This window comes from Paroedura picta, chromosome 4, assembly GCF_049243985.1.
Source record: "Paroedura picta isolate Pp20150507F chromosome 4, Ppicta_v3.0, whole genome shotgun sequence".
Taxonomy (NCBI): Eukaryota; Metazoa; Chordata; class Lepidosauria; order Squamata; family Gekkonidae; genus Paroedura; species Paroedura picta.
Window position 1 is genome coordinate 49,656,634 of NC_135372.1, and position 13,501 is coordinate 49,670,134.

At 41.3% G+C, this 13,501-nt stretch overlaps 1 long non-coding RNA gene across 1 annotated transcript in view; it reads right to left on the reverse strand.

Annotated features, from left to right (window-relative positions):
• The window catches only part of LOC143835327 (uncharacterized), a 91,857-nt gene that overhangs the window by 29,775 nt on the left and 48,581 nt on the right, over positions 1-13,501 (reverse strand). Inside the window, exon 2 of the long non-coding RNA XR_013230095.1 lies at positions 11,275-11,385. This is a non-coding gene — a long non-coding RNA (uncharacterized LOC143835327). The remainder of the gene's footprint in view (positions 1-11,274; positions 11,386-13,501) is intronic.

Here is a 13,501-nt window from a genome sequence, read left to right on the forward strand (position 1 = left end):
CTCTGCAGGTGTAAATCTCCTTGTGGTCCCTGGCCCCAGAGAAGCACACCTGGTCTCGACCCGGGCCAGGGCTTTTTTGGTCCTGGCCCCGACCTGGTGGAATCAGCTCCCGGAATAGCTGAGGACCCTGACAGAGCTGTCTCAGTTCCACAGAGCCTGTAAAATGGAGCTCTTCTGCTAGGTCTTTGTTTGAGTCCAGGTTCCAGGGACAACTAGGGCCCCACCTCTGGCCAACGCTATTCCACTTTGTGATCCTGTACCTGTGACTGTAGTTTGGGGAAGGATTGGGAATTATGCTGTCGATTTATTGGGGTTTTTAAAATTGTTTTCATGTGACCTGCCACAAGAGAGTGGTGGGATATAAATTAAAATAATAAATAAATAAATAAATAAATAAATAAATAAATAAGGCTATTAAAGGGGGTTGATTTTGTTTCTTTAAATTATTGTGAACTCTCCCTAGAAGCGAAAAATTTTAAAACTGAGGCAATTGTCCTTGGTCCTATTATGAGGACAAGAGTCACTGGGAAAGACAATGACGCTGGGAAGGGTTGAAGTCAGCAGGGAAAAAGGAAAACTCAACATGAAATGGCTTGCCTCAATCAAGGAGGCCTTCTGTTTGCAGGACCCTGAGCAAGGCCGTTAAGGATATTACATTTTGGAGGGCATAATTTAAGGGGTCAGTGTAATTCAGGAGTGACTTAATGACTCAACACACACACACATAAACATTTTCCCAGCTAGACTTAATCACAGTTGCTATTACTGTCAACTACTAGTAGAGTAGAATGTTTTGGGCTATCTTCTCTATGATTTGCTGTAATATAAGCAATCATTGATGCTCATGTTCTTTCAATGCACAAGGGCTAAGAACTTTTCTTTTTAATATATATTTAGTAGAGCTCCGTGCTGTTAACAAAAGCTGTGTGAGGCTATATTTCCTCACTCAACTTTGTGAATACCTTTAAATAAACCCATTTGAAATCTGTAGCAGATTTCTCTTCTCTTCATCTACCTTCATTTTGCCTCCTCAGTCACTCATCCTGTAAGTGTGGTTGTAGAAAAGCTACATAACTAGTAGACAGTTATTTATATGATATGGCACAGTAACGGCAAAGGCTGAGTATCATTCTTCCCAGTTTTTCAAGAAGCCAGTGGCTTAAAGAAATCAATTTTAAAATCTCTTTGCACCTTCCATCAGAACTCCCTCTGTCTCAGTTCCCTCCTCCTGCAAGCACTACTTTATGCACCTACTACAATGGCCACTATGTATTCCATCTCTCTTTTCAGCTAAAAAGAATAATCTACCTATATTTTATTTAACTTATAAAGCTGAATGCATTTATTGAAAATAACATAAGCAAACCATTGTTGAAAATATGGTATGGGGTAGAAATTTCTTCCAGAATCTCATTTGATGGCTCTTAGCTATGGTTCATTGAGTAGCTGTGTTCAGACAATCATGCGAACCCTGGTGAATTTCATTAAACCATAATTTTATATTTATGTTATGTCTTAATGAAGCTTTGAGATGAAATCTAGCATTGGGAAATTTGATGTAAATTTAACCTTTTAAAACAGTACTATGGCTACAATAAGAATCATGCCTACATTTAGTCTTTGTAGGGGTGGTTAAACCTGTTATACATATCTTATACAGTCTCTCTCACACATGTATACATTAAACAAAGTTGATTTCAATGGGAGGCACATGCTTACATTTTTCCCCTTTAAATCAGTGTGCTTAACTTTGAATACCCTATGACCCAAGCCTGTAATAATGGCATACTTTGATGACTACATAACATGCAATCCAAAATAGAGTTATATCCTTCCAAATCTGTTGAAGTCAGTGGACTTAGAAGGGTATAGTCCTGTTAAGGATTGCACTGTATATTTGACTGACTGCTTGCTTATCTGTTAGTAAGTAGCCTGATTGATTTTGCTACATAAAGTCACTGCTGTCTTTAAAATGTGAACCTCTTTTTTATTTATATTTGAAAACCCTTGATCCTTTACATAAAAAAGCAGGACAAAAAAATTCTCTTGTCACAGTTTATATTGACAGATTCGTGACAATTAAGGAGGGGCATGAATCTAAAAATTCCAGTTCAGTTTGGGGTTCAGGTCAGCCCCTGAAATGAACTCCGAACCAAACCAAAAATGGTCCAAACTGAACCAGCCAGTTTAGATTCCCCTTTCTCCCGGCTGAGGCTTGCCCTTTAATCCACATGCTAGGAAGGGGAAAATGGAGGATTAAGAGTGTGATGAATCATGACAGCCACAGTGAAAACCACTGACAGGATAAACAACACATCACTTGACTAGAAACATGGCCATAGGAACCAGCATTAGATATTTCTGTGTGAAGGGTGAGGTAGAAAGTCATCATGAGTAGAATGAAGTTGGCGGTGGATAGTATGTAAGGTAATTCTCAGTGAAATTTTAATGAGTGAAATATAACAGAAGTGTACCTGTCTGAGTAAGGAAAAATGTTTTTCATTTTGCAAAACAGAGAAACTGAAGCATTCCCTGAAACATACAATGATCCCTGTAGGCCAGCGTTTCTCGACTTTTTAACATTGAGAACCCCCTGAAACATTCTTCAGGCTCCAAGAAACCCTAGAAATGTCATGACCATGCAGAATATGGTTGGGAAGCATAGCTGTGTACATGCCTATCCAAGGCCCTTCCCCTTCCAACCCCCTCCATGCCCATCATTGGCCCTTGGGGGGCCCAGGGCAACATGGGTCATAGCACCCAATTTTTATGAAAATATAAAATTAACTGCTCATCCATTTGGAAAACCTTTACATGGCCATCAGGAAACCCTAGGGTTTCATGAAACCCTGGCTGAGAAAGCCTGCTGTAGGTATTTGTATAAACTTTAAGACTGCAATGAGACATTTCTTCACACAATACATTTGTATACTACTAGATTAATGTTAGCTAAATTATGGAAGCAGAAGAAAATACCAGTGAGGAGACCTTTTTAGATTAGGATGGAGATTTTTAGAAGAAGAGATGGTTCTTATATGCTGCTGTTCTCTACCTGAAGGTGTCTCAAAGCAGCTTACAATCACTTTCCCTTTCCTCTTCCCACAACAGACATCCTATGAGGTGGGTGAGGCTGAGAGAGCCCTGATGTTACTGCTCAGTCAGAACAGCTTTATCAGTGCTGTGGCAAGCACAAGGTCACCCAACCGGCTGCATGTGGAGAAGGAGCAGGGAATCAAACCGAGCTCACCAGATTAGAAGCTCATGCTCCTAACCACTCCACCAAGATGGCTTTACATACATTCAAACAAATCATGATGTGGCTAAGATTGATTTGGCATGGGAAGAAGCTTTACGTCATATAAAACAATGTGCAAGGTTTTTGATTATTTTGTAGTATGTAATAGTATTACAGTAAATAATAGCATATGCTACACTGAGCGATTGCACAGGGAGTTACAGTCTTCAATATGAACCTTTTCTCCCTTACCTTATTTGTTGTCAACTTGTCTCAGTTAATATGTGTAAATAATTTGATTTTTTAAAAATGAACTGATACTGTTAACTACTTTCTAGTTAAAAGGTGATGTAATAAGATACACTTTCTTATGGCTTACACACTAATTTCTTTTGTCCCACTGTCATCTGTGGCCAAAAAGATTTAGGAAGTTTTTGAAATAAATAAAACACTTGTGAAACCTGCAGACAAAAGTGAGTGAGTGATGAGAGTGTACACCACGGGCAGTGATAGCTCCCCCTCCAATCATGAGGGGGGGGGAAATAATCCTTATAATCTGTCTTCAGCTTATGTGTGGAGTTTATAGAATTCCGTTCTTTTCCAAATCAAAATTCCATGTAAACATTTAAGTCTTTTAGAGGCAGAGCCTGTGTCATATGACGTTGCCAGTTTCTATTGGGAATGAGGGGCATGCTATTTAGACGTTTTCCCAGGCCCACTCAAAACAACCGTCTGGTTTTGCTGTGGCATTTTTATTCACAACACAGAATGGATTGCATAAATCACTATTCTTCAGTTCTCCTCTAAAATGTGGATAATGCTGACATCCCCCCTCCCCCCCTTAAGAGAACTGGGAATGTTTAATGAAAAGTTTTCATTAAAAAAAAAAACTTGTGAGCTTCTTGGATAAAAAATGTAATTGAAGAGGCAAGCAGTATCGTGAAAGACAGCACCACTGGGGGGGAAAAGTAAACTAAAAAAAAAAAAAATTCAAGAGCAGTGCTGTAATCCTGGCTCCTAGGCAACCCACCACCAGCAAATCTGGGATGACGGATTTGTTTTGACTGCAGAACCACACAGACAAATGGAACAGACAGATGGTATGATGCACATTCGTGATGCATGCCCTCATATCAGAGTCTAGTCCATATATATAAAAATTGGGCCAGAGTTTAAATCCCAGCAGTGTGACGGGACTTTAAAACTAACCTAATCAGGGTGGAAGGCTGTCTTTTTCGTTTGAAGGAATTCATAGAAGGTTCCATGCTGGGGGGGGGGGTCTGAGCAAAAATGTCGCCTTTTATTGAGATTGTTTGCTTTTGTAAAGATGGAGCATACCACCTTTAATGGATTCATCCAGAATAATATCTCTGAGATGACTAGAAGAGAGTTAACATTAGCACCTCTCTTTTCCTCTGAGACATGCCCCAAAAGGAGATTGTAAACTGCATCAAGATGCAATAAGGATATTTAGCTCACCCACTCATTAAGCAAAGCAGGATGCACCCATACTGTGGCAGTTTGCCTTTCCTCACTACAGGAAAAGACACCCCCTCCCCTTCTTTCCATACTTCTTTTATCTGGAAGCTTGGTTAACTAAACAGAGAGAAAGGAATTGCTTGTCAGCAAATGAGATAAGCATTGTTCATCATAAAAGCTGGTATTTATCCATCAGGGTTTGAAACAGCTACCATTCAGAAGCGGGGCAAACAAACCACCAACTTCCCTACCTCCAGCCATGTATTCCCCCCACCCTTCCTTTCATTTTTGTCATAATTTGTTAATAGGTCATAGCTAGGGTGACTTCAATTGTGTCATGGCCAGATTGAATACGACGTCTTTTGGAGAAGCTGGATTTGCCTGTGCAGCTGGATTTGCCTCTGCAGAACAGGCAAATCTACTTCTAAAGTGCATTGAAAGCGCACTATCCAACATGTGTAACTCTTAATCCAGTAACCCTGGCCTGTGTCGTGTAGTGGTTAGAATGTTAGATTGGGGCAGCCTTTCTCAACTTTTTAACCATTTTAAACATTCTTCAGGCTTTGAGAAACCCCAGGAGTGGCACAATTACACAGAATATGTTTGGGATGCATAGCTGTGTACATGTGCACCCGGTGCTCCTCAACTTCCCACCCCCTCCAGGCCTTTCATCGGCCACTTGGGGAGGGCTGGTCGACATGACCATATTTAGTCATATCACTCGATAAATGTTTAACACATTTATATATATTATATATTATATATATATAAAATTTATTAACTCCCAGTCATTCAGGAAACTTTTCCAGAGCCATCAAGAAACCCCAGGGTTTCCCAAAACCCGGGTCTGGGAGACCCAGGATTGAATCACGCTATGGAAGCTTGCTACTCACATACTCTCATCTGAACCCTTCTCCCAGGGTCGTTCTGAGGTTAAATAGAGAACAGGAGATTGACATAAGCTATTGGGCCACTTTTAGTGAGAGGGATGGGGTATAAATTAAGTAAATCTCCCTCAGTTTTAAGCAATGTCCCCAATTTACAGAATGAGGATACTAATATTAAGTTGTAAGATTTCCTAAGAGCTGGCCTAGATGGCATCCCTAGTGGGGTTTCTATCAGCTGCTTGCATGAATTATTCCTCTCAACTTCTCCACCCTTGTTGGTGTCCCCCATGATGTGGAAGCTCATAACATGGCCCTGATCTCTGTGGTAAGTTCTACAGAGCAGCTGGCCGCAAAGGTACCTGCGTGAAACCTCGTCTAATGTCTGCTGCCTTGACTTAGTTTCACTCTGAGCAACTGAAACATAAATCGCAAATATTAGTGATAATATTCCGTGCATTTTATTCCCTCTATGCATACCTATATAGTTGTAAATATTTGGCTATTACCATTTAGTGGTAGTTCAGCAGGCTGTCAAGAAAGGGAAATGCCTGTGCAAAATTTCTGCTTCTCAGAGGCTGGGCAGAAACCCCAGAGAAGAATAGTGTAGGGTTGCAGCTTGTGGGCATACATGATGCAAAGAGTAGCGGAAATGGGAAGAAAATAGCAGGGACAAATGTTCAGAAGTTCTTAAAAATGGGTACAAATTATTTGTTCTTCTTGGTAGTTTTCTGTTCCTAGGCTAACTGTCTGGAGAAGCCCAAATCTTTAATTTTCCTGACTAACAGCTGCTTCTGATTCTACCACAAGAAGAAAAATTATAGCTTTCAAGCCTTCATTTTGTTGCTTCTACCTATAATTCTCAAGTTCCAGTCTGTCTGTCTGACCGTTCTGTAAGATTTTTGTTTTTAAATGAGTGGATCTCCACCCCCACCCCTTCTTCGGAAAAGACTGGGATGGAGAGGAAGTGTCTTAAATAGACTTTGTGTATGCAGAAAGGTACAATAACATTGAACGCACAAAAATATCCTTTGGTATATATAAAATAGCACAAAATGAATATTAGTGTAATTTGTTCTATTTGAGTCTGCCTTTGAAATGTGTTCAGAAACCGTAGAAGCAATTTTAAGTAGGTCTGTGTGGCTATAAGTCCCTTTTTATACAAAGAGACTTATGTCCGGGAAAGTGTTCGCAGGCTTGTAGCCTGTAGCTGCTTCGGTTTGTGATAGCAAGGACTTTGATAGTTCCTGGCCATGCTATCACTGCTTTTTCCATTTTAGATGACAGCCGCTGGTTATGAATGCTGTGGGCCCAATTCAAAAAGCATCCGTTGACCTTTAAATCTCTAAATAGGCTGGATCCAGGGTATCTGAAGAAACCTCTTTCTCCAAAGTACTTTTTCTCTTAAATCTTCAACACAGGTACAAATGCAGGCATTTGTGTCTTATTTTTCATGTTTCTGTAGAATGAGTTACGTAATTCTATAGTAGCGATCCCCAACCTGTGGGCCACAGACCACATGTGGTCCGTCGACTAATTGGAGGTGGGCCGCGAAGGACGCCTTCTCCCCACCCCGGCCCTTTACTTCATCCCCACCCGGCCCTTTACAACAGTGGTCCCCAATCTGCGGGCAGCGGCCCGCTGCTGGGCCGCGAAGGCCATGGCGCCGGGCCGCAGCTCCCTCTCCCCGCCCCCCCCCCCGCAGTAAAAAAACTTCCCAGGCCGCAAGCTTGCGGCCCGGGAAGCTTCTTACTGGGGGAGGGCGGGGAGAGGGAAGCAGGGCCGGCCGCGCCCGTGCGGGTGCGGCCCGATACGTGGGCGCAGCCCGCGTGGGCCGCGGGCCGCGCCCCGATGCCCTGCCGGTCCCCAACCTCAGAAAGGTTGGGGACCACTGCTTTACAACACACTTCGGGTGTCATTGTCTCCCATCACTCCCAAATGGGACTATCTTGTTGCAGAGAAACAAGCTCAGGGTTCCCATTTATTTGTCATTGTCATGAGTTAAAATTTCCATGAAAATAAAATGTTCCTTATGTTCATTGTTGTGGTGTGTCTGTATCTTATTTTGAAGGGATGTTTAAACATTACCATAGCGATCAGAGAGCGTTAGGGCAGTGGTTGAGAGTATAGGAGGAAACTACCCCCCCCCCGCCTCAGTAAAATTGTCAAACGTTGAGTGGTCCCCCGGTGATAAAAAGGTTGGGGACCACTGTTCTATAGCATATCTACAGAGCTGAGTTTCGGAAGGGCCGTACTTCTTTTCAATCAACAGTCAGTTGCTGCATCATCCCAAGAACTTGACAAGAACACTAGGCCCAATGAGAACTTAAATAGATATTTTGTTGTTTCTTTGTAAATTCTAAATGATGCCCAGTGTTTTCCAAGTAAATATTTTTGAAAATAAATCTTTTCCCACTAAGCATATAACTCTGTGTTTATGTTGTTCTTCTACAACACAGTATACTCTTCCCTTGGAATTCCCTTCCCGTGAAGTGAATCAGACTAAATGTTGCTGGGCCTTCTTTTGTTCAGGGATGTTGTGGTTTGCTGGATTAACATTTGTCTTGGTGCTTTGTGTTTAACTAAATTAATGTGTTTATGATTTGGTTTTTATTTTTTACTGTGTCCTCCCCACAAGCGAGCTTGTGGTGGTTCACAACCATAAGGTGACCAGATTTCAACATTGCTAAAGCGGGACACCATTGACCGGGGGGGTTCTTGATTAAAAATTTGGTCTATATGGAACAACAAAAAGTTTCATAGAACGCAAAAATAGTATTGTAATATATACTTTTTAATTTCTACATAAGTACAATTTGCCAGGTGCCCCCAGATGTCCTTCCAAAAATGGGACAATTTGGTCACCTTATATTAGAATTTAAAACCAGCCCTCAGTAAATTACAAATATAAAATTAAATTATTTAAAAAATTATAATTCTTAAAAACGCTCCATCTTCCGCTGTTCAATTTTATTCAGATCACCATTGTCTTGCCGGCGATTTTTCAACCATATTGATGGGAATTGATAGGTGGGGGCAGCCTACAATTGGGGGGGGGGGAGGAGAGATTGAGCTAGGAAGAGAAAAAAGGATGGAGGCTCAATGTGGTTGTAATCTAAATCACCCTGGCCTCAACCATAGAATGTAGAAGTATTGCTTTTAATGATTGCTTTAATATCTTAATGTTGTTAATTTTAATTAGATTCTGACCATTTGCATCATGTACTCATGTAAGTATTAAGTAAACAAAAAGGTGTCTTCCCCAGTATTAGAAAGCCTTCAGCTGCTGCTTCCTAGCCTGGTTCTTTTCTCTGGGGTTCTGAGAAAAATATTGTGGTTTCTAAATGTCCGGGGAAGTGGGGCTGTAACAGGCACGGGTCAATCTTGCGTAAATGTAGGCATTATAGAATATAAATGTTCATAAAGCTGGCTAAAGTGTTGTAAACATGTGAATGTTTCAGATTCCATATCTGTGCATGCTTATTTCTATTGCACATCTAAGTCAGTGTGAGAAATGTGTAGTCTCTGTAGAGGATTGGTCAGAAGTAGTTTCAATGTTTTGGAAACCTTAAAAACTAAGTTCCACTGGTTTTAAACATTCCAGAGCATTAGAGGAGAACTGACAATTTCATTGAAATCTTAGCTCTCTCTCACCAGGTAGCAAAGATTAAGGGACATCTGCTAAAATAGGGTGCCTCAGCTTGCAGTTTTCTCTAAAGTATTGGGTATATTTTACAATTTAGCTTCTAGAAATAGAATCATAGAATCATAGAATCATAGAGTTGGAAGGGGCCATACAGGCCATCTAGTCCAACCCCCTGCTCAACGCAGGATCAGCCCAAAGCATCCAAGAAAAGTGTGTATCCAACCTTTGCTTGAAGACTGCCAGTGAGGGGGAGCTCACCACTTCCTTAGGCAGCCTATTCCACTGCTGAACTACTCTGACTGTGAAATTTTTTCCCTGATATCTAGCCTATATTGTTGTAAGTCATGTCTAACTTTTGTTGTAAGTCACTTCTAACATTAGAAGTCATTTCTAACTTTTAAATTCCATAAATATATCAATTTTGTATGCTAAATAAGTTATAAATAATGTTGTTAAAGCCATAAAATAAATGCAAGGTTTATATAACATGAAGTGTTGCATGTTGTCGAGAACGACTAGTTTGGGCAGCGCGGGGGGTCCGGAGAAGGAGCGTGCTGACAGGAGCGGAAACCCTAAGAAAGGAAGATACAGAGGAAGAGATCCCGACAGACCCTCTTTGGATACGAAACTTACATAAAGGGATGTGGGGAATCAGTTCGCCAGGGGTGGGGGAAACGGTAGCACAGGGGCAGTCAGTACAAGCGGGGAGAGCAAGGGAGAAACCCAGGGCGGGGCGGTGGCGGAGAGACGCGGAGTCCCGGAAGGGCGAGGTCCGCCTGAGAAGCCCGGAGGGTGGAGACAGGGGCTAGAGAGGCTACTTAAGGAAGCGTCAATGAGGAGATGGGGTTGGAGGCGTAGTGAAAGAACTACCCTGAACCCAGGAGCGGGAGAGAGAATACCGACTCCATTCTGAGATGCTGTTTCCTACAGATAAAGCCTTCTAGTCCCGGGTCTCCCTCACCGAACAACGTGGCGGACCCGAAGCGTGGCAAAGACCCGGCGGACCCTGACACATGTATTTCAATCCCCCCCCCCATTTCCATCCCCCCCCCAAAATAGAAACATCCCCACCTGGGGCTTCAAATTTTCAAGGAATTTTATGTTTCTAGTCAATGTGGTTCCTGAAATTTATTTTCCCTTTAAAAATTTCAGATTTTGGTGCCAAGATCTGTCATATTTATTAGTCACAAAATGATTCTAGCTGCAAATCTTACATGAGATTGAATCCATTCTCAGGAAAAAACAAAGGCCCCTTGGGGTCAAGTAGCTTTATGGAGTACCTTGTTCCATCCCTTCCCATTGTGATGAGTTCTGGTCCTTTCCTGACTGTATACATGTTCCCCATCCTGATAACAGGCTTTCCCTGTACAGCAAGGCATTTCCATGTGTAGCACATAAGCATCACTTTTTTCATGCCATGCACCTCTGGCCCTGCCAGTCCCACTCCTGCTTTCCTTTCCATTCCTGGCTTGTCAAACTGGATTATCTACTGGGAATTGATTTTGGTTTCCTTCTCTGATAAAAGGAATTGTCCTTGTCCAGACATGGAACTACTCTAGTGGCTGTCAGAAGTCATAGTAGGAGAAACAACAATGTTTCTTTGTTATTTAGGAGGGATGTCAGGACTTAATTCAGGGCCACAAGAGAAGATGGTACTATGTAAGTCACAGCAGTTCTACCTATCCTCAAAATGAAAACATTTTGCAGCTCACGTCTGCAACGTCAAACAACTCCAAAGTGATCTGCACAAGAACTAGAAACTTGTAAACAAACAAACAAAAAACCCCAGAATCAACCCATTTTAGGAATCCTGTTGCTGTGCCAAGTTCAGCATAAATAAGTATAGAGTCATTAATGACAAATAGTCCTAGCTTTATGTGTCAGACAACAAAATTTTAGGGAGCGGAACTAAGACAACTATACATTTTTCTCCAGTTCTCCAGCACTTTGATATGGTTCACAGGAATAGTTTATTTTGGCGATTTAATAGCATTATGATGTAATAGACCAATGTCTGCATGGCACCGTACCTTGGAGACCTGATAATATCCCTCATGTGCTCCTCTTGAGCTGATGCAGAAGTTGCCAGTCCAAGTCCCTTGAGATGCTAGCAGAAGTCACTTTATTCTTGTTCAATTCATCTGTAAAGAATCAAAAAGGAAAGGAGACAATATAACTATTGTGTTAAAGTACCTAGATGAAAACAGAAGCACTGAAAAGGGAGTAGTAGTAGAACTATGGCAGTATGTAGGTGTGTGCCATGAGCAAGAACATAGTCTCCTTCTCCCTCCCAAGATGTGAGCTTTCTACAGGCTCCCCCTGTGGCTTCTAACAATTGTAGATAGTAAATTCTGCACCTCAGACTATTCCAACATTTTGTTGCATCCAGTGTGACAGAACTCAGGCTGAGCTATGTAAATATGCACAGGCTTGATTCACAAAGGCAAAGGTCAACCAGGAGAAAAGGGCATCCTACATTTATCTGTGAATGAATGCCATTCTCATTTCCAGAAAAAGCACTTAGGGTCAGCAGCGTGGTAGAAACAAAATCTTCCCTCTGTTTCTAACACTGTTTGTCCCTGCCCTCAAAGACAATGGGAGATGAGACGTGCTCATCTCTACCTTCCAGTGGAGATCCTTATGACTCAAGGCATCTGCTTCTCCACGATGAGCATTTTGCTAGTTGAAAACAATAACCTGCATACCATGCTAAACAGACCAGCTAGCACTGATCAACAAAACACTAGTAAAGAATCACCATATCAGTCTGTAGAACAAAATTTGAGTTCAGTGGTGCCTTTGACACCAACAAAGCTTTATTCCAGGTGCTGCTGGACTCACACTTTGTTATGTTGCTCAGACCAACATGGCTACCTGCTTGAGCATCTCAATCTGTGTCTTTCTTTAGGCATTATATGAGATGTGACTGCAAGCTATGTTGTGTTTTTTTTTAAGTTCTTCTGAATAAAACTTCAGTGTTTCACCATAAACAGAGTATAACAGTTCCGTAATTTTGTATGTACTATAATATCATTTCCTTGCTTTGAAGAGAGCTTTTCTTGTGTTTCTTTAGTTTGTTGGATTACTTACATTTCAGACCTCCCATCCCCTCGTCACCACATTATGTCATAGGCACTGATTATGTAAAGGCAAGCGGACTGTAATAAAAGCCCTTAGCTTGCTTTTATGAAAAGACCCCAAGAGACAGCGAGACTGTGATAGACTCCGAGTCTCTTGCTTTTAGTGCACAAATGTGAATTATTTTTTTTAAATCCCAATATTTGCAAACAAAAGGATGGTGGATGCATTTGAATGCTTCTTTTCTTCCATCCTTCCATTTCTGGATTATCATCCAAGGAGAGTTGATAGCTCCAATATGACATTCAGGTTTTCTTTATCAAGGAAGTTGCTTTTGGACAGGAGATAAATATTTTTTCATGGCTATTCAGGGAAATGTCTGCTGGGTTTAGCAGAAACCCTCTGATAGATACTTCAATTGCTTTCTAGTAAAACAATGGAAATGTTTTGAAAAGTAGAGGATTGGTCAGAAGCAGGCCCAGTGTTTTGAAAACCTCCTTATAACTCAAAACCCACTGGCTTTGAACAGGCCAACATGGTTTTGTTTTGTTTTGAAGACATCATTTTGCGAGAGAAAGCATATTTTGAAATGTAGGAGGGACAACGTGCTCTAAACAACTCAAGGTTTTTAGAAAGTTTTGCAAGGAAGGCAGCCAGACAGTTCATCATCAAACCCTGCAATCTGAAGCATAAGTACTCGGAAGTAACTCATTGAAACCACTTGTTATTAACTGGAAAACTATTTTGGGTCACTCGATTAAACATGTTGGAACTTCATCTTAACATTTCTAGTGTGGGAAAGCACTTTCATTTCATTTTGTGTTTATTTTGGGGTGCTTCTATGCTCAAGAACATGAGTCTATTTTTAATGAGCGCATTCATTCTCTGAATGAAAATTGTTTTCATTTTCAAGTGCATGCATTCAGATTTGAGGGTGACCTGGCTGTGACTGCTGGGAATACTTTATTCAGGAATAACCAAATTGAATGTATGCGGTAACTCTAGAGCAGGGGTGGACAAACTGTGGTTCTCCAGGGCCCATTCTGCATACACTAGATAATGCACTTTCAATGCACTATAGAAGTAGATTTCCCTGTTCTGCACAGGAAAATCCAGATACAAAAGCACATTGAAATTGCATTATCCAGTTTGTGCGGAATGTGCCTAGGTATCCCTGGA